Source organism: Pungitius pungitius, chromosome 6 (assembly GCF_949316345.1).
Source record: "Pungitius pungitius chromosome 6, fPunPun2.1, whole genome shotgun sequence".
Classification (NCBI taxonomy): Eukaryota; Metazoa; Chordata; class Actinopteri; order Perciformes; family Gasterosteidae; genus Pungitius; species Pungitius pungitius.
In genome coordinates this window covers 7,122,364-7,144,320 of record NC_084905.1, presented here as the reverse complement: position 1 = coordinate 7,144,320, position 21,957 = coordinate 7,122,364, and the positions used below count along the sequence as shown (strand labels likewise).

General features: G+C 41.9%; 44 non-coding genes across 44 annotated transcripts; all 44 read right to left on the bottom strand.

Moving 5' to 3' along the window:
• Nucleotides 1–189: 189 nt before the first annotated feature.
• On the bottom strand, nucleotides 190–261 carry trnaq-cug (transfer RNA glutamine (anticodon CUG)). The gene has a single exon. It is a non-coding gene; the product is annotated as a tRNA-Gln (tRNA).
• A 159-nt stretch (nucleotides 262–420) lies between these two features.
• On the bottom strand, nucleotides 421–493 carry trnam-cau (transfer RNA methionine (anticodon CAU)). Its single transcript has one exon. It is a non-coding gene; the product is annotated as a tRNA-Met (tRNA).
• Nucleotides 494–1,224: 731 nt separating this feature from the next.
• trnam-cau (transfer RNA methionine (anticodon CAU)) lies at nucleotides 1,225–1,297 on the bottom strand. The gene has a single exon. It is a non-coding gene; the product is annotated as a tRNA-Met (tRNA).
• Nucleotides 1,298–1,804: 507 nt separating this feature from the next.
• On the bottom strand, nucleotides 1,805–1,876 carry trnaq-cug (transfer RNA glutamine (anticodon CUG)). The gene has a single exon. It is a non-coding gene; the product is annotated as a tRNA-Gln (tRNA).
• Nucleotides 1,877–2,035: 159 nt separating this feature from the next.
• Nucleotides 2,036–2,108, bottom strand: trnam-cau (transfer RNA methionine (anticodon CAU)). Its single transcript has one exon. It is a non-coding gene; the product is annotated as a tRNA-Met (tRNA).
• Nucleotides 2,109–2,615: 507 nt separating this feature from the next.
• On the bottom strand, nucleotides 2,616–2,687 carry trnaq-cug (transfer RNA glutamine (anticodon CUG)). The gene has a single exon. It is a non-coding gene; the product is annotated as a tRNA-Gln (tRNA).
• A 159-nt stretch (nucleotides 2,688–2,846) lies between these two features.
• Nucleotides 2,847–2,919, bottom strand: trnam-cau (transfer RNA methionine (anticodon CAU)). The gene has a single exon. It is a non-coding gene; the product is annotated as a tRNA-Met (tRNA).
• Nucleotides 2,920–3,650: 731 nt separating this feature from the next.
• On the bottom strand, nucleotides 3,651–3,723 carry trnam-cau (transfer RNA methionine (anticodon CAU)). The gene has a single exon. It is a non-coding gene; the product is annotated as a tRNA-Met (tRNA).
• A 507-nt stretch (nucleotides 3,724–4,230) lies between these two features.
• On the bottom strand, nucleotides 4,231–4,302 carry trnaq-cug (transfer RNA glutamine (anticodon CUG)). The gene has a single exon. It is a non-coding gene; the product is annotated as a tRNA-Gln (tRNA).
• A 159-nt stretch (nucleotides 4,303–4,461) lies between these two features.
• Nucleotides 4,462–4,534, bottom strand: trnam-cau (transfer RNA methionine (anticodon CAU)). Its single transcript has one exon. It is a non-coding gene; the product is annotated as a tRNA-Met (tRNA).
• A 731-nt stretch (nucleotides 4,535–5,265) lies between these two features.
• Nucleotides 5,266–5,338, bottom strand: trnam-cau (transfer RNA methionine (anticodon CAU)). Its single transcript has one exon. It is a non-coding gene; the product is annotated as a tRNA-Met (tRNA).
• Nucleotides 5,339–5,845: 507 nt separating this feature from the next.
• On the bottom strand, nucleotides 5,846–5,917 carry trnaq-cug (transfer RNA glutamine (anticodon CUG)). Its single transcript has one exon. It is a non-coding gene; the product is annotated as a tRNA-Gln (tRNA).
• A 159-nt stretch (nucleotides 5,918–6,076) lies between these two features.
• Nucleotides 6,077–6,149, bottom strand: trnam-cau (transfer RNA methionine (anticodon CAU)). Its single transcript has one exon. It is a non-coding gene; the product is annotated as a tRNA-Met (tRNA).
• Nucleotides 6,150–6,656: 507 nt separating this feature from the next.
• trnaq-cug (transfer RNA glutamine (anticodon CUG)) lies at nucleotides 6,657–6,728 on the bottom strand. Its single transcript has one exon. It is a non-coding gene; the product is annotated as a tRNA-Gln (tRNA).
• A 159-nt stretch (nucleotides 6,729–6,887) lies between these two features.
• Nucleotides 6,888–6,960, bottom strand: trnal-caa (transfer RNA leucine (anticodon CAA)). Its single transcript has one exon. It is a non-coding gene; the product is annotated as a tRNA-Leu (tRNA).
• Nucleotides 6,961–7,712: 752 nt separating this feature from the next.
• Nucleotides 7,713–7,785, bottom strand: trnam-cau (transfer RNA methionine (anticodon CAU)). Its single transcript has one exon. It is a non-coding gene; the product is annotated as a tRNA-Met (tRNA).
• Nucleotides 7,786–8,298: 513 nt separating this feature from the next.
• Nucleotides 8,299–8,370, bottom strand: trnaq-cug (transfer RNA glutamine (anticodon CUG)). The gene has a single exon. It is a non-coding gene; the product is annotated as a tRNA-Gln (tRNA).
• Nucleotides 8,371–8,529: 159 nt separating this feature from the next.
• On the bottom strand, nucleotides 8,530–8,602 carry trnam-cau (transfer RNA methionine (anticodon CAU)). The gene has a single exon. It is a non-coding gene; the product is annotated as a tRNA-Met (tRNA).
• Nucleotides 8,603–9,109: 507 nt separating this feature from the next.
• On the bottom strand, nucleotides 9,110–9,181 carry trnaq-cug (transfer RNA glutamine (anticodon CUG)). Its single transcript has one exon. It is a non-coding gene; the product is annotated as a tRNA-Gln (tRNA).
• Nucleotides 9,182–9,340: 159 nt separating this feature from the next.
• trnam-cau (transfer RNA methionine (anticodon CAU)) lies at nucleotides 9,341–9,413 on the bottom strand. Its single transcript has one exon. It is a non-coding gene; the product is annotated as a tRNA-Met (tRNA).
• Nucleotides 9,414–9,920: 507 nt separating this feature from the next.
• Nucleotides 9,921–9,992, bottom strand: trnaq-cug (transfer RNA glutamine (anticodon CUG)). The gene has a single exon. It is a non-coding gene; the product is annotated as a tRNA-Gln (tRNA).
• Nucleotides 9,993–10,151: 159 nt separating this feature from the next.
• trnam-cau (transfer RNA methionine (anticodon CAU)) lies at nucleotides 10,152–10,224 on the bottom strand. The gene has a single exon. It is a non-coding gene; the product is annotated as a tRNA-Met (tRNA).
• Nucleotides 10,225–10,955: 731 nt separating this feature from the next.
• trnam-cau (transfer RNA methionine (anticodon CAU)) lies at nucleotides 10,956–11,028 on the bottom strand. The gene has a single exon. It is a non-coding gene; the product is annotated as a tRNA-Met (tRNA).
• A 507-nt stretch (nucleotides 11,029–11,535) lies between these two features.
• Nucleotides 11,536–11,607, bottom strand: trnaq-cug (transfer RNA glutamine (anticodon CUG)). Its single transcript has one exon. It is a non-coding gene; the product is annotated as a tRNA-Gln (tRNA).
• A 159-nt stretch (nucleotides 11,608–11,766) lies between these two features.
• trnat-cgu (transfer RNA threonine (anticodon CGU)) lies at nucleotides 11,767–11,839 on the bottom strand. The gene has a single exon. It is a non-coding gene; the product is annotated as a tRNA-Thr (tRNA).
• A 731-nt stretch (nucleotides 11,840–12,570) lies between these two features.
• On the bottom strand, nucleotides 12,571–12,643 carry trnam-cau (transfer RNA methionine (anticodon CAU)). The gene has a single exon. It is a non-coding gene; the product is annotated as a tRNA-Met (tRNA).
• Nucleotides 12,644–13,150: 507 nt separating this feature from the next.
• On the bottom strand, nucleotides 13,151–13,222 carry trnaq-cug (transfer RNA glutamine (anticodon CUG)). The gene has a single exon. It is a non-coding gene; the product is annotated as a tRNA-Gln (tRNA).
• Nucleotides 13,223–13,381: 159 nt separating this feature from the next.
• trnam-cau (transfer RNA methionine (anticodon CAU)) lies at nucleotides 13,382–13,454 on the bottom strand. The gene has a single exon. It is a non-coding gene; the product is annotated as a tRNA-Met (tRNA).
• Nucleotides 13,455–13,961: 507 nt separating this feature from the next.
• On the bottom strand, nucleotides 13,962–14,033 carry trnaq-cug (transfer RNA glutamine (anticodon CUG)). The gene has a single exon. It is a non-coding gene; the product is annotated as a tRNA-Gln (tRNA).
• A 159-nt stretch (nucleotides 14,034–14,192) lies between these two features.
• trnal-caa (transfer RNA leucine (anticodon CAA)) lies at nucleotides 14,193–14,265 on the bottom strand. Its single transcript has one exon. It is a non-coding gene; the product is annotated as a tRNA-Leu (tRNA).
• Nucleotides 14,266–15,017: 752 nt separating this feature from the next.
• Nucleotides 15,018–15,090, bottom strand: trnam-cau (transfer RNA methionine (anticodon CAU)). Its single transcript has one exon. It is a non-coding gene; the product is annotated as a tRNA-Met (tRNA).
• A 513-nt stretch (nucleotides 15,091–15,603) lies between these two features.
• On the bottom strand, nucleotides 15,604–15,675 carry trnaq-cug (transfer RNA glutamine (anticodon CUG)). The gene has a single exon. It is a non-coding gene; the product is annotated as a tRNA-Gln (tRNA).
• Nucleotides 15,676–15,834: 159 nt separating this feature from the next.
• trnam-cau (transfer RNA methionine (anticodon CAU)) lies at nucleotides 15,835–15,907 on the bottom strand. Its single transcript has one exon. It is a non-coding gene; the product is annotated as a tRNA-Met (tRNA).
• Nucleotides 15,908–16,638: 731 nt separating this feature from the next.
• trnam-cau (transfer RNA methionine (anticodon CAU)) lies at nucleotides 16,639–16,711 on the bottom strand. Its single transcript has one exon. It is a non-coding gene; the product is annotated as a tRNA-Met (tRNA).
• A 507-nt stretch (nucleotides 16,712–17,218) lies between these two features.
• On the bottom strand, nucleotides 17,219–17,290 carry trnaq-cug (transfer RNA glutamine (anticodon CUG)). The gene has a single exon. It is a non-coding gene; the product is annotated as a tRNA-Gln (tRNA).
• A 159-nt stretch (nucleotides 17,291–17,449) lies between these two features.
• trnam-cau (transfer RNA methionine (anticodon CAU)) lies at nucleotides 17,450–17,522 on the bottom strand. Its single transcript has one exon. It is a non-coding gene; the product is annotated as a tRNA-Met (tRNA).
• Nucleotides 17,523–18,029: 507 nt separating this feature from the next.
• On the bottom strand, nucleotides 18,030–18,101 carry trnaq-cug (transfer RNA glutamine (anticodon CUG)). The gene has a single exon. It is a non-coding gene; the product is annotated as a tRNA-Gln (tRNA).
• Nucleotides 18,102–18,260: 159 nt separating this feature from the next.
• On the bottom strand, nucleotides 18,261–18,333 carry trnal-caa (transfer RNA leucine (anticodon CAA)). The gene has a single exon. It is a non-coding gene; the product is annotated as a tRNA-Leu (tRNA).
• A 752-nt stretch (nucleotides 18,334–19,085) lies between these two features.
• Nucleotides 19,086–19,158, bottom strand: trnam-cau (transfer RNA methionine (anticodon CAU)). Its single transcript has one exon. It is a non-coding gene; the product is annotated as a tRNA-Met (tRNA).
• Nucleotides 19,159–19,671: 513 nt separating this feature from the next.
• Nucleotides 19,672–19,743, bottom strand: trnaq-cug (transfer RNA glutamine (anticodon CUG)). Its single transcript has one exon. It is a non-coding gene; the product is annotated as a tRNA-Gln (tRNA).
• A 159-nt stretch (nucleotides 19,744–19,902) lies between these two features.
• trnam-cau (transfer RNA methionine (anticodon CAU)) lies at nucleotides 19,903–19,975 on the bottom strand. Its single transcript has one exon. It is a non-coding gene; the product is annotated as a tRNA-Met (tRNA).
• Nucleotides 19,976–20,482: 507 nt separating this feature from the next.
• Nucleotides 20,483–20,554, bottom strand: trnaq-cug (transfer RNA glutamine (anticodon CUG)). The gene has a single exon. It is a non-coding gene; the product is annotated as a tRNA-Gln (tRNA).
• A 159-nt stretch (nucleotides 20,555–20,713) lies between these two features.
• On the bottom strand, nucleotides 20,714–20,786 carry trnam-cau (transfer RNA methionine (anticodon CAU)). Its single transcript has one exon. It is a non-coding gene; the product is annotated as a tRNA-Thr (tRNA).
• Nucleotides 20,787–21,517: 731 nt separating this feature from the next.
• On the bottom strand, nucleotides 21,518–21,590 carry trnam-cau (transfer RNA methionine (anticodon CAU)). Its single transcript has one exon. It is a non-coding gene; the product is annotated as a tRNA-Met (tRNA).
• Nucleotides 21,591–21,957: the final 367 nt, after the last annotated feature.

Sequence of the window (21,957 nt, the reverse complement as noted above, 5' to 3'; positions counted from 1 at the left end):
CATTTGAATGAAGTTGTGCCATGCCGAGTGGAAAGATTCTGTTTCCTCAATTTAACACCCGAGGGTTCCCAGAATCTCTGAGTTTTCTCCATGGCAAGTCCCCAACCTTAAACGCAGCAAATTGGCCGTGCAGGTAAGAATTCTAACCAAAGACTCAAGATTGCACCACTACAAACAGCTAAACGATTAAGGTTCCACCGAGACTTGAACTCGGATTACTGGATTCAGAGTCCAGAGTGCTAACCATTACACCATGGAACCCCAGGTAGACAAATAAACTGCCCACCTCACCTGGTCTGCGTGAGGTGCCAGATCTCCAGCATCAAATCTATTGGACTGTTTCATTGCTGACAGAAGGAAACTTACGTAGCATTTGTGTGTGCAGGCATAACAAAATTGAGGAAAGAGCGTTAAAATCACTGCCCCGTGTGAGGGTCGAACTCACGGCCTTCAGATTATGAGACTGACGCGCTGCCTACTGCGCCAACGAGGCCCGAAAAGGACTTTATGTACACATTTCAAGTGTATGAGCTCAATTTGTTTCAATTACAATAAAGTCAAGATCAGCAAGGTGTAATAAGATTCATAGACAGATATCTCAAATGGCTTTTCCCTGGACTTGACACATCAAACATTAAAGATGAACGCCCTATTGGTGTTACAGGGACTAATATATCTGGCTTCAATGTTTTTATGTGTCAATTGATCACCTTTTGTCTTGTTTTCGATTGCCTTTTCTCTTTTATCTCAAATGTGTTTCATTATGAAATGTTTTTGGATTGGCCGTTTTTCTGTATTTGGTCAACTAAATAATTTGAATGAAGTTGTGCCATGCCGAGTGGAAAGATTCTGTTACCTCAATTTATCACCCGAGGGTTCCCAGAATCTCTGAGTTTTCTCCATGGCAAGTCTCCAACCTTAAACGCAGCAAATTGGCCCTGCAGGTAAGAATTCTAACCAAAGACTCAAGATTGCACCACTACAAACTGCTAAACGATTAAGGTTCCACCGAGACTTGAACTCGGATTACTGGATTCACAGTGCTAACCATTACACCATGGAACCCCAGGTAGACAAATCAACTGCCCACCTCACCTGGTCTGCGTGAGGTGCCAGATGTCCAGCATCAAATCTATTGGACTGTTTCATTGCTGACAGAAGGAAACTTACGTAGCATTTGTGTGTGCAGGCATAACAAAATTGAGGAAAGAGCGTTAAAATCACTGCCCCGTGTGAGGGTCGAACTCACAGCCTTCAGATTATGAGACTGACGCGCTGCCTACTGCGCCAACGAGGCCCGAAAAGGACTTTATGTACACATTTCAAGTGTATGAGCTCAATTTGTTTCAATTACAATAAAGTCAAGATCAGCAAGGTGTAATAAGATTCATAGACAGATATCTCAAATGGCTTTTCCCAGGACTTGACACCTCAAACATTACAGATGAACGCCCTATTGGTGTTACAGGGACTAATATATCTAGCTTCAATGTTTTTATGTGTCAATTGATCACCTTTTGTCTTGTTTTCGATTGCCTTTTCTCTTTTATCTCAAATGTGTTTCATTATGAAATGTTTTTGGATTGGCCGTTTTTCTGTATTTGGTCAACTAAATCATTTGAATGAAGTTGTGCCATGCCGAGTGGAAAGATTCTGTTACCTCAATTTAACACCCGAGGGTTCCCAGAATCTTTGAGTTTTCTCCATGGGAAGTCTCCAACCTTAAACGCAGCAAATTGGCCCTGCAGGTAAGAATTCTAACCAAAGACTCAAGATTGCACCACTACAAAAAGCCAAACAATTAAGGTTCCACCGAGACTTGAACTCGGATTACTGGATTCAGAGTCCAGAGTGCTAACCATTACACCATGGAACCCCAGGTAGACAAATAAACTGCCCACCTCACCTGGTCTGCGTGAGGTGCCAGATCTCCAGCATCAAATCTATTGGACTGTTTCATTGCTGACAGAAGGAAACTTACGTAGCATTTGTGTGTGCAGGCATAACAAAATTGAGGAAAGAGCGTTAAAATCACTGCCCCCTGTGAGGGTCGAACTCACGGCCTTCAGATTATGAGACTGACGCGCTGCCTACTGCGCCAACGAGGCCCGAAAAGGACTTTATGTACACATTTCAAGTGTATGAGCTCAATTTGTTTCAATTACAATAAAGTCAAGAGCAGCAAGGTGTAATAAGATTCATAGACAGATATCTCAAATGGCTTTTCCCTGGACTTGACACCTCAAACATTACAGATGAACGCCCTATTGGTGTTACAGAGACTAATATATCTGGCTTCAATGTTTTTATGTGTCAATTGATCACCTTTTGTCTTGTTTTCGATTGCCTTTTCTCTTTTATCTCAAATGTGTTTCATAATTAAACGTTTTTGGAATGACCGTTTTTCTGTATTTGGTCAACTAAATCATTTGAATGAAGTTGTGCCATGCCGAGTGGAAAGATTCTGTTTCCTCAATTTAACACCCGAGGGTTCCCAGAATCTCTGAGTTTTCTCCATGGCAAGTCCCCAACCTTAAACGCAGCAAATTGGCCGTGCAGGTAAGAATTCTAACCAAAGACTCAAGATTGCACCACTACAAACAGCTAAACGATTAAGGTTCCACCGAGACTTGAACTCGGATTACTGGATTCAGAGTCCAGAGTGCTAACCATTACACCATGGAACCCCAGGTAGACAAATAAACTGCCCACCTCACCTGGTCTGCGTGAGGTGCCAGATCTCCAGCATCAAATCTATTGGACTGTTTCATTGCTGACAGAAGGAAACTTACGTAGCATTTGTGTGTGCAGGCATAACAAAATTGAGGAAAGAGCGTTAAAATCACTGCCCCGTGTGAGGGTCGAACTCACGGCCTTCAGATTATGAGACTGACGCGCTGCCTACTGCGCCAACGAGGCCCGAAAAGGACTTTATGTACACATTTCAAGTGTATGAGCTCAATTTGTTTCAATTACAATAAAGTCAAGATCAGCAAGGTGTAATAAGATTCATAGACAGATATCTCAAATGGCTTTTCCCTGGACTTGACACCTCAAACATTAAAGATGAACGCCCTATTGGTGTTACAGGGACTAATATATCTGGCTTCAATGTTTTTATGTGTCAATTGATCACCTTTTGTCTTGTTTTCGATTGCCTTTTCTCTTTTATCTCAAATGTGTTTCATTATGAAATGTTTTTGGATTGGCCGTTTTTCTGTATTTGGTCAACTAAATAATTTGAATGAAGTTGTGCCATGCCGAGTGGAAAGATTCTGTTACCTCAATTTATCACCCGAGGGTTCCCAGAATCTCTGAGTTTTCTCCATGGCAAGTCTCCAACCTTAAACGCAGCAAATTGGCCCTGCAGGTAAGAATTCTAACCAAAGACTCAAGATTGCACCACTACAAACTGCTAAACGATTAAGGTTCCACCGAGACTTGAACTCGGATTACTGGATTCACAGTGCTAACCATTACACCATGGAACCCCAGGTAGACAAATCAACTGCCCACCTCACCTGGTCTGCGTGAGGTGCCAGATGTCCAGCATCAAATCTATTGGACTGTTTCATTGCTGACAGAAGGAAACTTACGTAGCATTTGTGTGTGCAGGCATAACAAAATTGAGGAAAGAGCGTTAAAATCACTGCCCCGTGTGAGGGTCGAACTCACAGCCTTCAGATTATGAGACTGACGCGCTGCCTACTGCGCCAACGAGGCCCGAAAAGGACTTTATGTACACATTTCAAGTGTATGAGCTCAATTTGTTTCAATTACAATAAAGTCAAGATCAGCAAGGTGTAATAAGATTCATAGACAGATATCTCAAATGGCTTTTCCCAGGACTTGACACCTCAAACATTACAGATGAACGCCCTATTGGTGTTACAGGGACTAATATATCTAGCTTCAATGTTTTTATGTGTCAATTGATCACCTTTTGTCTTGTTTTCGATTGCCTTTTCTCTTTTATCTCAAATGTGTTTCATAATGAAACGTTTTTGGATTGGCCGTTTTTCTGTATTTGGTCAACTAAATCATTTGAATGAAGTTGTGCCATGCCGAGTGGAAAGATTCTGTTACCTCAATTTAACACCCGAGGGTTCCCAGAATCTTTGAGTTTTCTCCATGGGAAGTCTCCAACCTTAAACGCAGCAAATTGGCCCTGCAGGTAAGAATTCTAACCAAAGACTCAAGATTGCACCACTACAAAAAGCCAAACAATTAAGGTTCCACCGAGACTTGAACTCGGATTACTGGATTCAGAGTCCAGAGTGCTAACCATTACACCATGGAACCCCAGGCAGACAAATAAACTGCCCACCTCACCTGGTCTGCGTGAGGTGCCAGATCTCCAGCATCAAATCTATTGGACTGTTTCATTGCTGACAGAAGGAAACTTACGTAGCATTTGTGTGTGCAGGCATAACAAAATTGAGGAAAGAACGTTAAAATCACTGCCCCGTGTGAGGGTCGAACTCACGGCCTTCAGATTATGAGACTGACGCGCTGCCTACTGCGCCAACGAGGCCCGAAAAGGACTTTATGTACACATTTCAAGTGTATGAGCTCAATTTGTTTCAATTACAATAAAGTCAAGATCAGCAAGGTGTAATAAGATTCATAGACAGATATCTCAAATGGCTTTTCCCTGGACTTGACACCTCAAACATTAAAGATGAACGCCCTATTGGTGTTACAGGGACTAATATATCTGGCTTCAATGTTTTTATGTGTCAATTGATCACCTTTTGTCTTGTTTTCGATTGCCTTTTCTCTTTTATCTCAAATGTGTTTCATTATGAAATGTTTTTGGATTGGCCGTTTTTCTGTATTTGGTCAACTAAATAATTTGAATGAAGTTGTGCCATGCCGAGTGGAAAGATTCTGTTACCTCAATTTATCACCCGAGGGTTCCCAGAATCTCTGAGTTTTCTCCATGGCAAGTCTCCAACCTTAAACGCAGCAAATTGGCCCTGCAGGTAAGAATTCTAACCAAAGACTCAAGATTGCACCACTACAAACTGCTAAACGATTAAGGTTCCACCGAGACTTGAACTCGGATTACTGGATTCAGAGTGCTAACCATTACACCATGGAACCCCAGGTAGACAAATCAACTGCCCACCTCACCTGGTCTGCGTGAGGTGCCAGATGTCCAGCATCAAATCTATTGGACTGTTTCATTGCTGACAGAAGGAAACTTACGTAGCATTTGTGTGTGCAGGCATAACAAAATTGAGGAAAGAGCGTTAAAATCACTGCCCCGTGTGAGGGTCGAACTCACGGCCTTCAGATTATGAGACTGACGCGCTGCCTACTGCGCCAACGAGGCCCGAAAAGGACTTTATGTACACATTTCAAGTGTATGAGCTCAATTTGTTTCAATTACAATAAAGTCAAGATCAGCAAGGTGTAATAAGATTCATAGACAGATATCTCAAATGGCTTTTCCCAGGACTTGACACCTCAAACATTACAGATGAACGCCCTATTGGTGTTACAGGGACTAATATATCTAGCTTCAATGTTTTTATGTGTCAATTGATCACCTTTTGTCTTGTTTTCGATTGCCTTTTCTCTTTTATCTCAAATGTGTTTCATAATGAAACGTTTTTGGATTGGCCGTTTTTCTGTATTTGGTCAACTAAATCATTTGAATGAAGTTGTGCCATGCCGAGTGGAAAGATTCTGTTACCTCAATTTAACACCCGAGGGTTCCCAGAATCTTTGAGTTTTCTCCATGGGAAGTCTCCAACCTTAAACGCAGCAAATTGGCCCTGCAGGTAAGAATTCTAACCAAAGACTCAAGATTGCACCACTACAAAAAGCCAAACAATTAAGGTTCCACCGAGACTTGAACTCGGATTACTGGATTCAGAGTCCAGAGTGCTAACCATTACACCATGGAACCCCAGGTAGACAAATAAACTGCCCACCTCACCTGGTCTGCGTGAGGTGCCAGATCTCCAGCATCAAATCTATTGGACTGTTTCATTGCTGACAGAAGGAAACTTACGTAGCATTTGTGTGTGCAGGCATAACAAAATTGAGGAAAGAACGTTAAAATCACTGCCCCGTGTGAGGGTCGAACTCACGGCCTTCAGATTATGAGACTGACGCGCTGCCTACTGCGCCAACGAGGCCCGAAAAGGACTTTATGTACACATTTCAAGTGTATGAGCTCAATTTGTTTCAATTACAATAAAGTCAAGATCAGCAAGGTGTAATAAGATTCATAGACAGATATCTCAAATGGCTTTTCCCTGGACTTGACACCTCAAACATTAAAGATGAACGCCCTATTGGTGTTACAGGGACTAATATATCTGGCTTCAATGTTTTTATGTGTCAATTGATCACCTTTTGTCTTGTTTTCGATTGCCTTTTCTCTTTTATCTCAAATGTGTTTCATAATGAAACGTTTTTGGATTGGCCGTTTTTCTGTATTTGGTCAACTAAATCATTTTAATGAAGTTGTGCCATGCCGAGTGGAAAGATTCTGTTACCTCAATTTAACACCCGAGGGTTCCCAGAATCTTTGAGTTTTCTCCATGGGAAGTCTCCAACCTTAAACGCAGCAAATTGGCCCTGCAGGTAAGAATTCTAACCAAAGACTCAAGATTGCACCACTACAAAAAGCCAAACAATTAAGGTTCCACCGAGACTTGAACTCGGATTACTGGGTTCAGAGTCCAGAGTGCTAACCATTACACCATGGAACCCCAGGTAAACAAATCAACTGCCCACCTCACCTGGTCTGCGTGAGGTGCCAGATGTCCAGCATCAAATCTATTGGACTGTTTCATTGCTGACAGAAGGAAACTTACGTAGCATTTGTGTGTGCAGGCATAACAAAATTGAGGAAAGAGCGTTAAAATCACTGCCCCGTGTGAGGGTCGAACTCACGGCCTTCAGATTTTGAGACTGACGCGCTGCCTACTGCGCCAACGAGGCCCGAAAAGGACTTTATGTACACATTTCAAGTGTATGAGCTCAATTTGTTTCAATTACAATAAAGTCAAGAGCAGCAAGGTGTAATAAGATTCATAGACAGATATCTCAAATGGCTTTTCCCTGGACTTGACACCTCAAACATTAAAGATGAACGCCCTATTGGTGTTACAGGGACTAATATATCTGGCTTCAATGTTTTTATGTGTCAATTGATCACCTTTTGTCTTGTTTTCGATTGCCTTTTCTCTTTTATCTCAAATGTGTTTCATAATGAAACGTTTTTGGATTGGCCGTTTTTCTGTATTTGGTCAACTAAATCATTTGAATGAAGTTGTGCCATGCCGAGTGGAAAGATTCTGTTACCTCAATTTAACATTAACACCCGAGGGTTCCCAGAATCTCTGAGTTTTCTCCATGGCAAGTCTCCAACCTTAAACGCAGCAAATTGGCCCTGCAGGTAAGAATTCTAACCAGGTAAGAATTCTAACCAAAGACTCAAGATTGCACCACTACAAACTGCTAAACGATTAAGGTTCCACCGAGACTTGAACTGGATTCAGAGTCCAGAGTGCTAACCATTACACCATGGAACCCCAGGTAGACAAATAAACTGCCCACCTCACCTGGTCTGCGTGAGGTGCCAGATCTCCAGCATCAAATCTATTGGACTGTTTCATTGCTGACAAAAGGAAACTTACGTAGCATTTGTGTGTGCAGGCATAACAAAATTGAGGAAAGACCGTTAAAATCACTGCCCCGTGTGAGGGTCGAACTCACGGCCTTCAGATTATGAGACTGACGCGCTGCCTACTGCGCCAACGAGGCCCGAAAAGGACTTTATGTACACATTTCAAGTGTATGAGCTCAATTTGTTTCAATTACAATAAAGTCAAGATCAGCAAGGTGTAATAAGATTCATAGACAGATATCTCAAATGGCTTTTCCCAGGACTTGACACCTCAAACATTACAGATGAACGCCCTATTGGTGTTACAGGGACTAATATATCTAGCTTCAATGTTTTTATGTGTCAATTGATCACCTTTTGTCTTGTTTTCGATTGCCTTTTCTCTTTTATCTCAAATGTGTTTCATAATGAAACTTTTTTGGATTGGCCGTTTTTCTGTATTTGGTCAACTAAATCATTTGAATGAAGTTGTGCCATGCCGAGTGGAAAGATTCTGTTACCTCAATTTAACATTAACACCCGAGGGTTCCCAGAATCTCTGAGTTTTCTCCATGGGAAGTCTCCAACCTTAAACGCAGCAAATTGGCCCTGCAGGTAAGAATTCTAACCAAAGACTCAAGATTGCACCACTACAAAAAGCCAAACAATTAAGGTTCCACCGAGACTTGAACTCGGATTACTGGATTCAGAGTCCAGAGTGCTAACCATTACACCATGGAACCCCAGGTAGACAAATAAACTGCCCACCTCACCTGGTCTGCGTGAGGTGCCAGATCTCCAGCATCAAATCTATTGGACTGTTTCATTGCTGACAGAAGGAAACTTACGTAGCATTTGTGTGTGCAGGCATAACAAAATTGAGGAAAGAGCGTTAAAATCACTGCCCCCTGTGAGGGTCGAACTCACGGCCTTCAGATTATGAGACTGACGCGCTGCCTACTGCGCCAACGAGGCCCGAAAAGGACTTTATGTACACATTTCAAGTGTATGAGCTCAATTTGTTTCAATTACAATAAAGTCAAGAGCAGCAAGGTGTAATAAGATTCATAGACAGATATCTCAAATGGCTTTTCCCTGGACTTGACACCTCAAACATTACAGATGAACGCCCTATTGGTGTTACAGAGACTAATATATCTGGCTTCAATGTTTTTATGTGTCAATTGATCACCTTTTGTCTTGTTTTCGATTGCCTTTTCTCTTTTATCTCAAATGTGTTTCATAATTAAACGTTTTTGGAATGACCGTTTTTCTGTATTTGGTCAACTAAATCATTTGAATGAAGTTGTGCCATGCCGAGTGGAAAGATTCTGTTTCCTCAATTTAACACCCGAGGGTTCCCAGAATCTCTGAGTTTTCTCCATGGCAAGTCCCCAACCTTAAACGCAGCAAATTGGCCGTGCAGGTAAGAATTCTAACCAAAGACTCAAGATTGCACCACTACAAACAGCTAAACGATTAAGGTTCCACCGAGACTTGAACTCGGATTACTGGATTCAGAGTCCAGAGTGCTAACCATTACACCATGGAACCCCAGGTAGACAAATAAACTGCCCACCTCACCTGGTCTGCGTGAGGTGCCAGATCTCCAGCATCAAATCTATTGGACTGTTTCATTGCTGACAGAAGGAAACTTACGTAGCATTTGTGTGTGCAGGCATAACAAAATTGAGGAAAGAGCGTTAAAATCACTGCCCCGTGTGAGGGTCGAACTCACGGCCTTCAGATTATGAGACTGACGCGCTGCCTACTGCGCCAACGAGGCCCGAAAAGGACTTTATGTACACATTTCAAGTGTATGAGCTCAATTTGTTTCAATTACAATAAAGTCAAGATCAGCAAGGTGTAATAAGATTCATAGACAGATATCTCAAATGGCTTTTCCCTGGACTTGACACCTCAAACATTACAGATGAACGCCCTATTGGTGTTACAGAGACTAATATATCTGGCTTCAATGTTTTTATGTGTCAATTGATAACCTTTTGTCTTGTTTTCGATTGCCTTTTCTCTTTTATCTCAAATGTCTTTCATAATTAAACGTTTTTGGAATGACCGTTTTTCTGTATTTGGTCAACTAAATCATTTGAATGAAGTTGTGCCATGCCGAGTGGAAAGATTCTGTTTCCTCAATTTAACACCCGAGGGTTCCCAGAATCTCTGAGTTTTCTCCATGGCAAGTCCCCAACCTTAAACGCAGCAAATTGGCCCTGCAGGTAAGAATTCTAACCAAAGACTCAAGATTGCACCACTACAAACAGCTAAACGATTAAGGTTCCACCGAGACTTGAACTCGGATTACTGGATTCAGAGTCCAGAGTGCTAACCATTACACCATGGAACCCGAGGTAGACAAATAAACTGCCCACCTCACCTGGTCTGCGTGAGGTGCCAGATCTCCAGCATCAAATCTATTGGACTGTTTCATTGCTGACAGAAGGAAACTTACGTAGCATTTGTGTGTGCAGGCATAACAAAATTGAGGAAAGAGCGTTAAAATCACTGCCCCGTGTGAGGGTCGAACTCACGGCCTTCAGATTATGAGACTGACGCGCTGCCTACTGCGCCAACGAGGCCCGAAAAGGACTTTATGTACACATTTCAAGTGTATGAGCTCAATTTGTTTCAATTACAATAAAGTCAAGATCAGCAAGGTGTAATAAGATTCATAGACAGATATCTCAAATGGCTTTTCCCTGGACTTGACACCTCAAACATTAAAGATGAACGCCCTATTGGTGTTACAGGGACTAATATATCTGGCTTCAATGTTTTTATGTGTCAATTGATCACCTTTTGTCTTGTTTTCGATTGCCTTTTCTCTTTTATCTCAAATGTGTTTCATTATGAAATGTTTTTGGATTGGCCGTTTTTCTGTATTTGGTCAACTAAATCATTTGAATGAAGTTGTGCCATGCCGAGTGGAAAGATTCTGTTACCTCAATTTAACACCCGAGGGTTCCCAGAATCTCTGAGTTTTCTCCATGGCAAGTCTCCAACCTTAAACGCAGCAAATTGGCCCTGCAGGTAAGAATTCTAACCAAAGACTCAAGATTGCACCACTACAAACTGCTAAACGATTAAGGTTCCACCGAGACTTGAACTCGGATTACTGGATTCAGAGTGCTAACCATTACACCATGGAACCCCAGGTAGACAAATCAACTGCCCACCTCACCTGGTCTGCGTGAGGTGCCAGATGTCCAGCATCAAATCTATTGGACTGTTTCATTGCTGACAGAAGGAAACTTACGTAGCATTTGTGTGTGCAGGCATAACAAAATTGAGGAAAGAGCGTTAAAATCACTGCCCCGTGTGAGGGTCGAACTCACGGCCTTCAGATTATGAGACTGACGCGCTGCCTACTGCGCCAACGAGGCCCGAAAAGGACTTTATGTACACATTTCAAGTGTATGAGCTCAATTTGTTTCAATTACAATAAAGTCAAGATCAGCAAGGTGTAATAAGATTCATAGACAGATATCTCAAATGGCTTTTCCCTGGACTTGACACCTCAAACATTAAAGATGAACGCCCTATTGGTGTTACAGGGACTAATATATCTGGCTTCAATGTTTTTATGTGTCAATTGATCACCTTTTGTCTTGTTTTCGATTGCCTTTTCTCTTTTATCTCAAATGTGTTTCATTATGAAATGTTTTTGGATTGGCCGTTTTTCTGTATTTGGTCAACTAAATCATTTGAATGAAGTTGTGCCATGCCGAGTGGAAAGATTCTGTTACCTCAATTTATCACCCGAGGGTTCCCAGAATCTCTGAGTTTTCTCCATGGCAAGTCTCCAACCTTAAACGCAGCAAATTGGCCCTGCAGGTAAGAATTCTAACCAAAGACTCAAGATTGCACCACTACAAACTGCTAAACGATTAAGGTTCCACCGAGACTTGAACTCGGATTACTGGATTCAGAGTCCAGAGTGCTAACCATTACACCATGGAACCCCAGGTAGACAAATCAACTGCCCACCTCACCTGGTCTGCGTGAGGTGCCAGATGTCCAGCATCAAATCTATTGGACTGTTTCATTGCTGACAGAAGGAAACTTACGTAGCATTTGTGTGTGCAGGCATAACAGAATTGAGGAAAGAGCGTTAAAATCACTGCCCCGTGTGAGGGTCGAACTCACGGCCTTCAGATTACGAGACTGACGCGCTGCCTACTGCGCCAACGAGGCCCGAAAAGGACTTTATGTACACATTTCAAGTGTATGAGCTCAATTTGTTTCAATTACAATAAAGTCAAGATCAGCAAGGTGTAATAAGATTCATAGACAGATATCTCAAATGGCTTTTCCCTGGACTTGACACCTCAAACATTAAAGATGAACGCCCTATTGGTGTTACAGGGACTAATATATCTGGCTTCAATGTTTTTATGTGTCAATTGATCACCTTTTGTCTTGTTTTCGATTGCCTTTTCTCTTTTATCTCAAATGTGTTTCATTATGAAATGTTTTTGGATTGGCCGTTTTTCTGTATTTGGTCAACTAAATAATTTGAATGAAGTTGTGCCATGCCGAGTGGAAAGATTCTGTTACCTCAATTTATCACCCGAGGGTTCCCAGAATCTCTGAGTTTTCTCCATGGCAAGTCTCCAACCTTAAACGCAGCAAATTGGCCCTGCAGGTAAGAATTCTAACCAAAGACTCAAGATTGCACCACTACAAACTGCTAAACGATTAAGGTTCCACCGAGACTTGAACTCGGATTACTGGATTCACAGTGCTAACCATTACACCATGGAACCCCAGGTAGACAAATCAACTGCCCACCTCACCTGGTCTGCGTGAGGTGCCAGATGTCCAGCATCAAATCTATTGGACTGTTTCATTGCTGACAGAAGGAAACTTACGTAGCATTTGTGTGTGCAGGCATAACAAAATTGAGGAAAGAGCGTTAAAATCACTGCCCCGTGTGAGGGTCGAACTCACAGCCTTCAGATTATGAGACTGACGCGCTGCCTACTGCGCCAACGAGGCCCGAAAAGGACTTTATGTACACATTTCAAGTGTATGAGCTCAATTTGTTTCAATTACAATAAAGTCAAGATCAGCAAGGTGTAATAAGATTCATAGACAGATATCTCAAATGGCTTTTCCCAGGACTTGACACCTCAAACATTACAGATGAACGCCCTATTGGTGTTACAGGGACTAATATATCTAGCTTCAATGTTTTTATGTGTCAATTGATCACCTTTTGTCTTGTTTTCGATTGCCTTTTCTCTTTTATCTCAAATGTGTTTCATAATGAAACGTTTTTGGATTGGCCGTTTTTCTGTATTTGGTCAACTAAATCATTTGAATGAAGTTGTGCCATGCCGAGTGGAAAGATTCTGTTACCTCAATTTAACACCCGAGGGTTCCCAGAATCTTTGAGTTTTCTCCATGGGAAGTCTCCAACCTTAAACGCAGCAAATTGGCCCTGCAGGTAAGAATTCTAACCAAAGACTCAAGATTGCACCACTACAAAAAGCCAAACAATTAAGGTTCCACCGAGACTTGAACTCGGATTACTGGATTCAGAGTCCAGAGTGCTAACCATTACACCATGGAACCCCAGGCAGACAAATAAACTGCCCACCTCACCTGGTCTGCGTGAGGTGCCAGATCTCCAGCATCAAATCTATTGGACTGTTTCATTGCTGACAGAAGGAAACTTACGTAGCATTTGTGTGTGCAGGCATAACAAAATTGAGGAAAGAACGTTAAAATCACTGCCCCGTGTGAGGGTCGAACTCACGGCCTTCAGATTATGAGACTGACGCGCTGCCTACTGCGCCAACGAGGCCCGAAAAGGACTTTATGTACACATTTCAAGTGTATGAGCTCAATTTGTTTCAATTACAATAAAGTCAAGATCAGCAAGGTGTAATAAGATTCATAGACAGATATCTCAAATGGCTTTTCCCTGGACTTGACACCTCAAACATTAAAGATGAACGCCCTATTGGTGTTACAGGGACTAATATATCTGGCTTCAATGTTTTTATGTGTCAATTGATCACCTTTTGTCTTGTTTTCGATTGCCTTTTCTCTTTTATCTCAAATGTGTTTCATAATGAAACGTTTTTGGATTGGCCGTTTTTCTGTATTTGGTCAACTAAATCATTTTAATGAAGTTGTGCCATGCCGAGTGGAAAGATTCTGTTACCTCAATTTAACACCCGAGGGTTCCCAGAATCTTTGAGTTTTCTCCATGGGAAGTCTCCAACCTTAAACGCAGCAAATTGGCCCTGCAGGTAAGAATTCTAACCAAAGACTCAAGATTGCACCACTACAAAAAGCCAAACAATTAAGGTTCCACCGAGACTTGAACTCGGATTACTGGGTTCAGAGTCCAGAGTGCTAACCATTACACCATGGAACCCCAGGTAAACAAATCAACTGCCCACCTCACCTGGTCTGCGTGAGGTGCCAGATGTCCAGCATCAAATCTATTGGACTGTTTCATTGCTGACAGAAGGAAACTTACGTAGCATTTGTGTGTGCAGGCATAACAAAATTGAGGAAAGAGCGTTAAAATCACTGCCCCGTGTGAGGGTCGAACTCACGGCCTTCAGATTTTGAGACTGACGCGCTGCCTACTGCGCCAACGAGGCCCGAAAAGGACTTTATGTACACATTTCAAGTGTATGAGCTCAATTTGTTTCAATTACAATAAAGTCAAGAGCAGCAAGGTGTAATAAGATTCATAGACAGATATCTCAAATGGCTTTTCCCTGGACTTGACACCTCAAACATTAAAGATGAACGCCCTATTGGTGTTACAGGGACTAATATATCTGGCTTCAATGTTTTTATGTGTCAATTGATCACCTTTTGTCTTGTTTTCGATTGCCTTTTCTCTTTTATCTCAAATGTGTTTCATAATGAAACGTTTTTGGATTGGCCGTTTTTCTGTATTTGGTCAACTAAATCATTTGAATGAAGTTGTGCCATGCCGAGTGGAAAGATTCTGTTACCTCAATTTAACATTAACACCCGAGGGTTCCCAGAATCTCTGAGTTTTCTCCATGGCAAGTCTCCAACCTTAAACGCAGCAAATTGGCCCTGCAGGTAAGAATTCTAACCAGGTAAGAATTCTAACCAAAGACTCAAGATTGCACCACTACAAACTGCTAAACGATTAAGGTTCCACCGAGACTTGAACTGGATTCAGAGTCCAGAGTGCTAACCATTACACCATGGAACCCCAGGTAGACAAATAAACTGCCCACCTCACCTGGTCTGCGTGAGGTGCCAGATCTCCAGCATCAAATCTATTGGACTGTTTCATTGCTGACAAAAGGAAACTTACGTAGCATTTGTGTGTGCAGGCATAACAAAATTGAGGAAAGACCGTTAAAATCACTGCCCCGTGTGAGGGTCGAACTCACGGCCTTCAGATTATGAGACTGACGCGCTGCCTACTGCGCCAACGAGGCCCGAAAAGGACTTTATGTACACATTTCAAGTGTATGAGCTCAATTTGTTTCAATTACAATAAAGTCAAGATCAGCAAGGTGTAATAAGATTCATAGACAGATATCTCAAATGGCTTTTCCCAGGACTTGACACCTCAAACATTACAGATGAACGCCCTATTGGTGTTACAGGGACTAATATATCTAGCTTCAATGTTTTTATGTGTCAATTGATCACCTTTTGTCTTGTTTTCGATTGCCTTTTCTCTTTTATCTCAAATGTGTTTCATAATGAAACTTTTTTGGATTGGCCGTTTTTCTGTATTTGGTCAACTAAATCATTTGAATGAAGTTGTGCCATGCCGAGTGGAAAGATTCTGTTACCTCAATTTAACATTAACACCCGAGGGTTCCCAGAATCTCTGAGTTTTCTCCATGGGAAGTCTCCAACCTTAAACGCAGCAAATTGGCCCTGCAGGTAAGAATTCTAACCAAAGACTCAAGATTGCACCACTACAAAAAGCCAAACAATTAAGGTTCCACCGAGACTTGAACTCGGATTACTGGATTCAGAGTCCAGAGTGCTAACCATTACACCATGGAACCCCAGGTAGACAAATAAACTGCCCACCTCACCTGGTCTGCGTGAGGTGCCAGATCTCCAGCATCAAATCTATTGGACTGTTTCATTGCTGACAGAAGGAAACTTACGTAGCATTTGTGTGTGCAGGCATAACAAAATTGAGGAAAGAGCGTTAAAATCACTGCCCCCTGTGAGGGTCGAACTCACGGCCTTCAGATTATGAGACTGACGCGCTGCCTACTGCGCCAACGAGGCCCGAAAAGGACTTTATGTACACATTTCAAGTGTATGAGCTCAATTTGTTTCAATTACAATAAAGTCAAGATCAGCAAGGTGTAATAAGATTCATAGACAGATATCTCAAATGGCTTTTCCCTGGACTTGACACCTCAAACATTAAAGATGAACGCCCTATTGGTGTTACAGGGACTAATATATCTGGCTTCAATGTTTTTATGTGTCAATTGATCACCTTTTGTCTTGTTTTCGATTGCCTTTTCTCTTTTATCTCAAATGTGTTTCATTATGAAATGTTTTTGGATTGGCCGTTTTTCTGTATTTGGTCAACTAAATAATTTGAATGAAGTTGTGCCATGCCGAGTGGAAAGATTCTGTTACCTCAATTTATCACCCGAGGGTTCCCAGAATCTCTGAGTTTTCTCCATGGCAAGTCTCCAACCTTAAACGCAGCAAATTGGCCCTGCAGGTAAGAATTCTAACCAAAGACTCAAGATTGCACCACTACAAACTGCTAAACGATTAAGGTTCCACCGAGACTTGAACTCGGATTACTGGATTCACAGTGCTAACCATTACACCATGGAACCCCAGGTAGACAAATCAACTGCCCACCTCACCTGGTCTGCGTGAGGTGCCAGATGTCCAGCATCAAATCTATTGGACTGTTTCATTGCTGACAGAAGGAAACTTACGTAGCATTTGTGTGTGCAGGCATAACAAAATTGAGGAAAGAGCGTTAAAATCACTGCCCCGTGTGAGGGTCGAACTCACAGCCTTCAGATTATGAGACTGACGCGCTGCCTACTGCGCCAACGAGGCCCGAAAAGGACTTTATGTACACATTTCAAGTGTATGAGCTCAATTTGTTTCAATTACAATAAAGTCAAGATCAGCAAGGTGTAATAAGATTCATAGACAGATATCTCAAATGGCTTTTCCCAGGACTTGACACCTCAAACATTACAGATGAACGCCCTATTGGTGTTACAGGGACTAATATATCTAGCTTCAATGTTTTTATGTGTCAATTGATCACCTTTTGTCTTGTTTTCGATTGCCTTTTCTCTTTTATCTCAAATGTGTTTCATAATGAAACGTTTTTGGATTGGCCGTTTTTCTGTATTTGGTCAACTAAATCATTTGAATGAAGTTGTGCCATGCCGAGTGGAAAGATTCTGTTACCTCAATTTAACACCCGAGGGTTCCCAGAATCTTTGAGTTTTCTCCATGGGAAGTCTCCAACCTTAAACGCAGCAAATTGGCCCTGCAGGTAAGAATTCTAACCAAAGACTCAAGATTGCACCACTACAAAAAGCCAAACAATTAAGGTTCCACCGAGACTTGAACTCGGATTACTGGATTCAGAGTCCAGAGTGCTAACCATTACACCATGGAACCCCAGGCAGACAAATAAACTGCCCACCTCACCTGGTCTGCGTGAGGTGCCAGATCTCCAGCATCAAATCTATTGGACTGTTTCATTGCTGACAGAAGGAAACTTACGTAGCATTTGTGTGTGCAGGCATAACAAAATTGAGGAAAGAACGTTAAAATCACTGCCCCGTGTGAGGGTCGAACTCACGGCCTTCAGATTATGAGACTGACGCGCTGCCTACTGCGCCAACGAGGCCCGAAAAGGACTTTATGTACACATTTCAAGTGTATGAGCTCAATTTGTTTCAATTACAATAAAGTCAAGATCAGCAAGGTGTAATAAGATTCATAGACAGATATCTCAAATGGCTTTTCCCTGGACTTGACACCTCAAACATTAAAGATGAACGCCCTATTGGTGTTACAGGGACTAATATATCTGGCTTCAATGTTTTTATGTGTCAATTGATCACCTTTTGTCTTGTTTTCGATTGCCTTTTCTCTTTTATCTCAAATGTGTTTCATAATGAAACGTTTTTGGATTGGCCGTTTTTCTGTATTTGGTCAACTAAATCATTTTAATGAAGTTGTGCCATGCCGAGTGGAAAGATTCTGTTACCTCAATTTAACACCCGAGGGTTCCCAGAATCTTTGAGTTTTCTCCATGGGAAGTCTCCAACCTTAAACGCAGCAAATTGGCCCTGCAGGTAAGAATTCTAACCAAAGACTCAAGATTGCACCACTACAAAAAGCCAAACAATTAAGGTTCCACCGAGACTTGAACTCGGATTACTGGGTTCAGAGTCCAGAGTGCTAACCATTACACCATGGAACCCCAGGTAAACAAATCAACTGCCCACCTCACCTGGTCTGCGTGAGGTGCCAGATGTCCAGCATCAAATCTATTGGACTGTTTCATTGCTGACAGAAGGAAACTTACGTAGCATTTGTGTGTGCAGGCATAACAAAATTGAGGAAAGAGCGTTAAAATCACTGCCCCGTGTGAGGGTCGAACTCACGGCCTTCAGATTTTGAGACTGACGCGCTGCCTACTGCGCCAACGAGGCCCGAAAAGGACTTTATGTACACATTTCAAGTGTATGAGCTCAATTTGTTTCAATTACAATAAAGTCAAGAGCAGCAAGGTGTAATAAGATTCATAGACAGATATCTCAAATGGCTTTTCCCTGGACTTGACACCTCAAACATTAAAGATGAACGCCCTATTGGTGTTACAGGGACTAATATATCTGGCTTCAATGTTTTTATGTGTCAATTGATCACCTTTTGTCTTGTTTTCGATTGCCTTTTCTCTTTTATCTCAAATGTGTTTCATAATGAAACGTTTTTGGATTGGCCGTTTTTCTGTATTTGGTCAACTAAATCATTTGAATGAAGTTGTGCCATGCCGAGTGGAAAGATTCTGTTACCTCAATTTAACATTAACACCCGAGGGTTCCCAGAATCTCTGAGTTTTCTCCATGGCAAGTCTCCAACCTTAAACGCAGCAAATTGGCCCTGCAGGTAAGAATTCTAACCAGGTAAGAATTCTAACCAAAGACTCAAGATTGCACCACTACAAACTGCTAAACGATTAAGGTTCCACCGAGACTTGAACTGGATTCAGAGTCCAGAGTGCTAACCATTACACCATGGAACCCCAGGTAGACAAATAAACTGCCCACCTCACCTGGTCTGCGTGAGGTGCCAGATCTCCAGCATCAAATCTATTGGACTGTTTCATTGCTGACAAAAGGAAACTTACGTAGCATTTGTGTGTGCAGGCATAACAAAATTGAGGAAAGACCGTTAAAATCACTGCCCCGTGTGAGGGTCGAACTCACGGCCTTCAGATTATGAGACTGACGCGCTGCCTACTGCGCCAACGAGGCCCGAAAAGGACTTTATGTACACATTTCAAGTGTATGAGCTCAATTTGTTTCAATTACAATAAAGTCAAGATCAGCAAGGTGTAATAAGATTCATAGACAGATATCTCAAATGGCTTTTCCCAGGACTTGACACCTCAAACATTACAGATGAACGCCCTATTGGTGTTACAGGGACTAATATATCTAGCTTCAATGTTTTTATGTGTCAATTGATCACCTTTTGTCTTGTTTTCGATTGCCTTTTCTCTTTTATCTCAAATGTGTTTCATAATGAAACTTTTTTGGATTGGCCGTTTTTCTGTATTTGGTCAACTAAATCATTTGAATGAAGTTGTGCCATGCCGAGTGGAAAGATTCTGTTACCTCAATTTAACATTAACACCCGAGGGTTCCCAGAATCTCTGAGTTTTCTCCATGGGAAGTCTCCAACCTTAAACGCAGCAAATTGGCCCTGCAGGTAAGAATTCTAACCAAAGACTCAAGATTGCACCACTACAAAAAGCCAAACAATTAAGGTTCCACCGAGACTTGAACTCGGATTACTGGATTCAGAGTCCAGAGTGCTAACCATTACACCATGGAACCCCAGGTAGACAAATAAACTGCCCACCTCACCTGGTCTGCGTGAGGTGCCAGATCTCCAGCATCAAATCTATTGGACTGTTTCATTGCTGACAGAAGGAAACTTACGTAGCATTTGTGTGTGCAGGCATAACAAAATTGAGGAAAGAGCGTTAAAATCACTGCCCCCTGTGAGGGTCGAACTCACGGCCTTCAGATTATGAGACTGACGCGCTGCCTACTGCGCCAACGAGGCCCGAAAAGGACTTTATGTACACATTTCAAGTGTATGAGCTCAATTTGTTTCAATTACAATAAAGTCAAGAGCAGCAAGGTGTAATAAGATTCATAGACAGATATCTCAAATGGCTTTTCCCTGGACTTGACACCTCAAACATTACAGATGAACGCCCTATTGGTGTTACAGAGACTAATATATCTGGCTTCAATGTTTTTATGTGTCAATTGATCACCTTTTGTCTTGTTTTCGATTGCCTTTTCTCTTTTATCTCAAATGTGTTTCATAATTAAACGTTTTTGGAATGACCGTTTTTCTGTATTTGGTCAACTAAATCATTTGAATGAAGTTGTGCCATGCCGAGTGGAAAGATTCTGTTTCCTCAATTTAACACCCGAGGGTTCCCAGAATCTCTGAGTTTTCTCCATGGCAAGTCCCCAACCTTAAACGCAGCAAATTGGCCGTGCAGGTAAGAATTCTAACCAAAGACTCAAGATTGCACCACTACAAACAGCTAAACGATTAAGGTTCCACCGAGACTTGAACTCGGATTACTGGATTCAGAGTCCAGAGTGCTAACCATTACACCATGGAACCCCAGGTAGACAAATAAACTGCCCACCTCACCTGGTCTGCGTGAGGTGCCAGATCTCCAGCATCAAATCTATTGGACTGTTTCATTGCTGACAGAAGGAAACTTACGTAGCATTTGTGTGTGCAGGCATAACAAAATTGAGGAAAGAGCGTTAAAATCACTGCCCCGTGTGAGGGTCGAACTCACGGCCTTCAGATTACGAGACTGACGCGCTGCCTACTGCGCCAACGAGGCCCGAAAAGGACTTTATGTACACATTTCAAGTGTATGAGCTCAATTTGTTTCAATTACAATAAAGTCAAGATCAGCAAGGTGTAATAAGATTCATAGACAGATATCTCAAATGGCTTTTCCCTGGACTTGACACCTCAAACATTAAAGATGAACGCCCTATTGGTGTTACAGGGACTAATATATCTGGCTTCAATGTTTTTATGTGTCAATTGATCACCTTTTGTCTTGTTTTCGATTGCCTTTTCTCTTTTATCTCAAATGTGTTTCATTATGAAATGTTTTTGGATTGGCCGTTTTTCTGTATTTGGTCAACTAAATAATTTGAATGAAGTTGTGCCATGCCGAGTGGAAAGATTCTGTTACCTCAATTTATCACCCGAGGGTTCCCAGAATCTCTGAGTTTTCTCCATGGCAAGTCTCCAACCTTAAACGCAGCAAATTGGCCCTGCAGGTAAGAATTCTAACCAAAGACTCAAGATTGCACCACTACAAACTGCTAAACGATTAAGGTTCCACCGAGACTTGAACTCGGATTACTGGATTCACAGTGCTAACCATTACACCATGGAACCCCAGGTAGACAAATCAACTGCCCACCTCACCTGGTCTGCGTGAGGTGCCAGATGTCCAGCATCAAATCTATTGGACTGTTTCATTGCTGACAGAAGGAAACTTACGTAGCATTTGTGTGTGCAGGCATAACAAAATTGAGGAAAGAGCGTTAAAATCACTGCCCCGTGTGAGGGTCGAACTCACAGCCTTCAGATTATGAGACTGACGCGCTGCCTACTGCGCCAACGAGGCCCGAAAAGGACTTTATGTACACATTTCAAGTGTATGAGCTCAATTTGTTTCAATTACAATAAAGTCAAGATCAGCAAGGTGTAATAAGATTCATAGACAGATATCTCAAATGGCTTTTCCCAGGACTTGACACCTCAAACATTACAGATGAACGCCCTATTGGTGTTACAGGGACTAATATATCTAGCTTCAATGTTTTTATGTGTCAATTGATCACCTTTTGTCTTGTTTTCGATTGCCTTTTCTCTTTTATCTCAAATGTGTTTCATAATGAAACGTTTTTGGATTGGCCGTTTTTCTGTATTTGGTCAACTAAATCATTTGAATGAAGTTGTGCCATGCCGAGTGGAAAGATTCTGTTACCTCA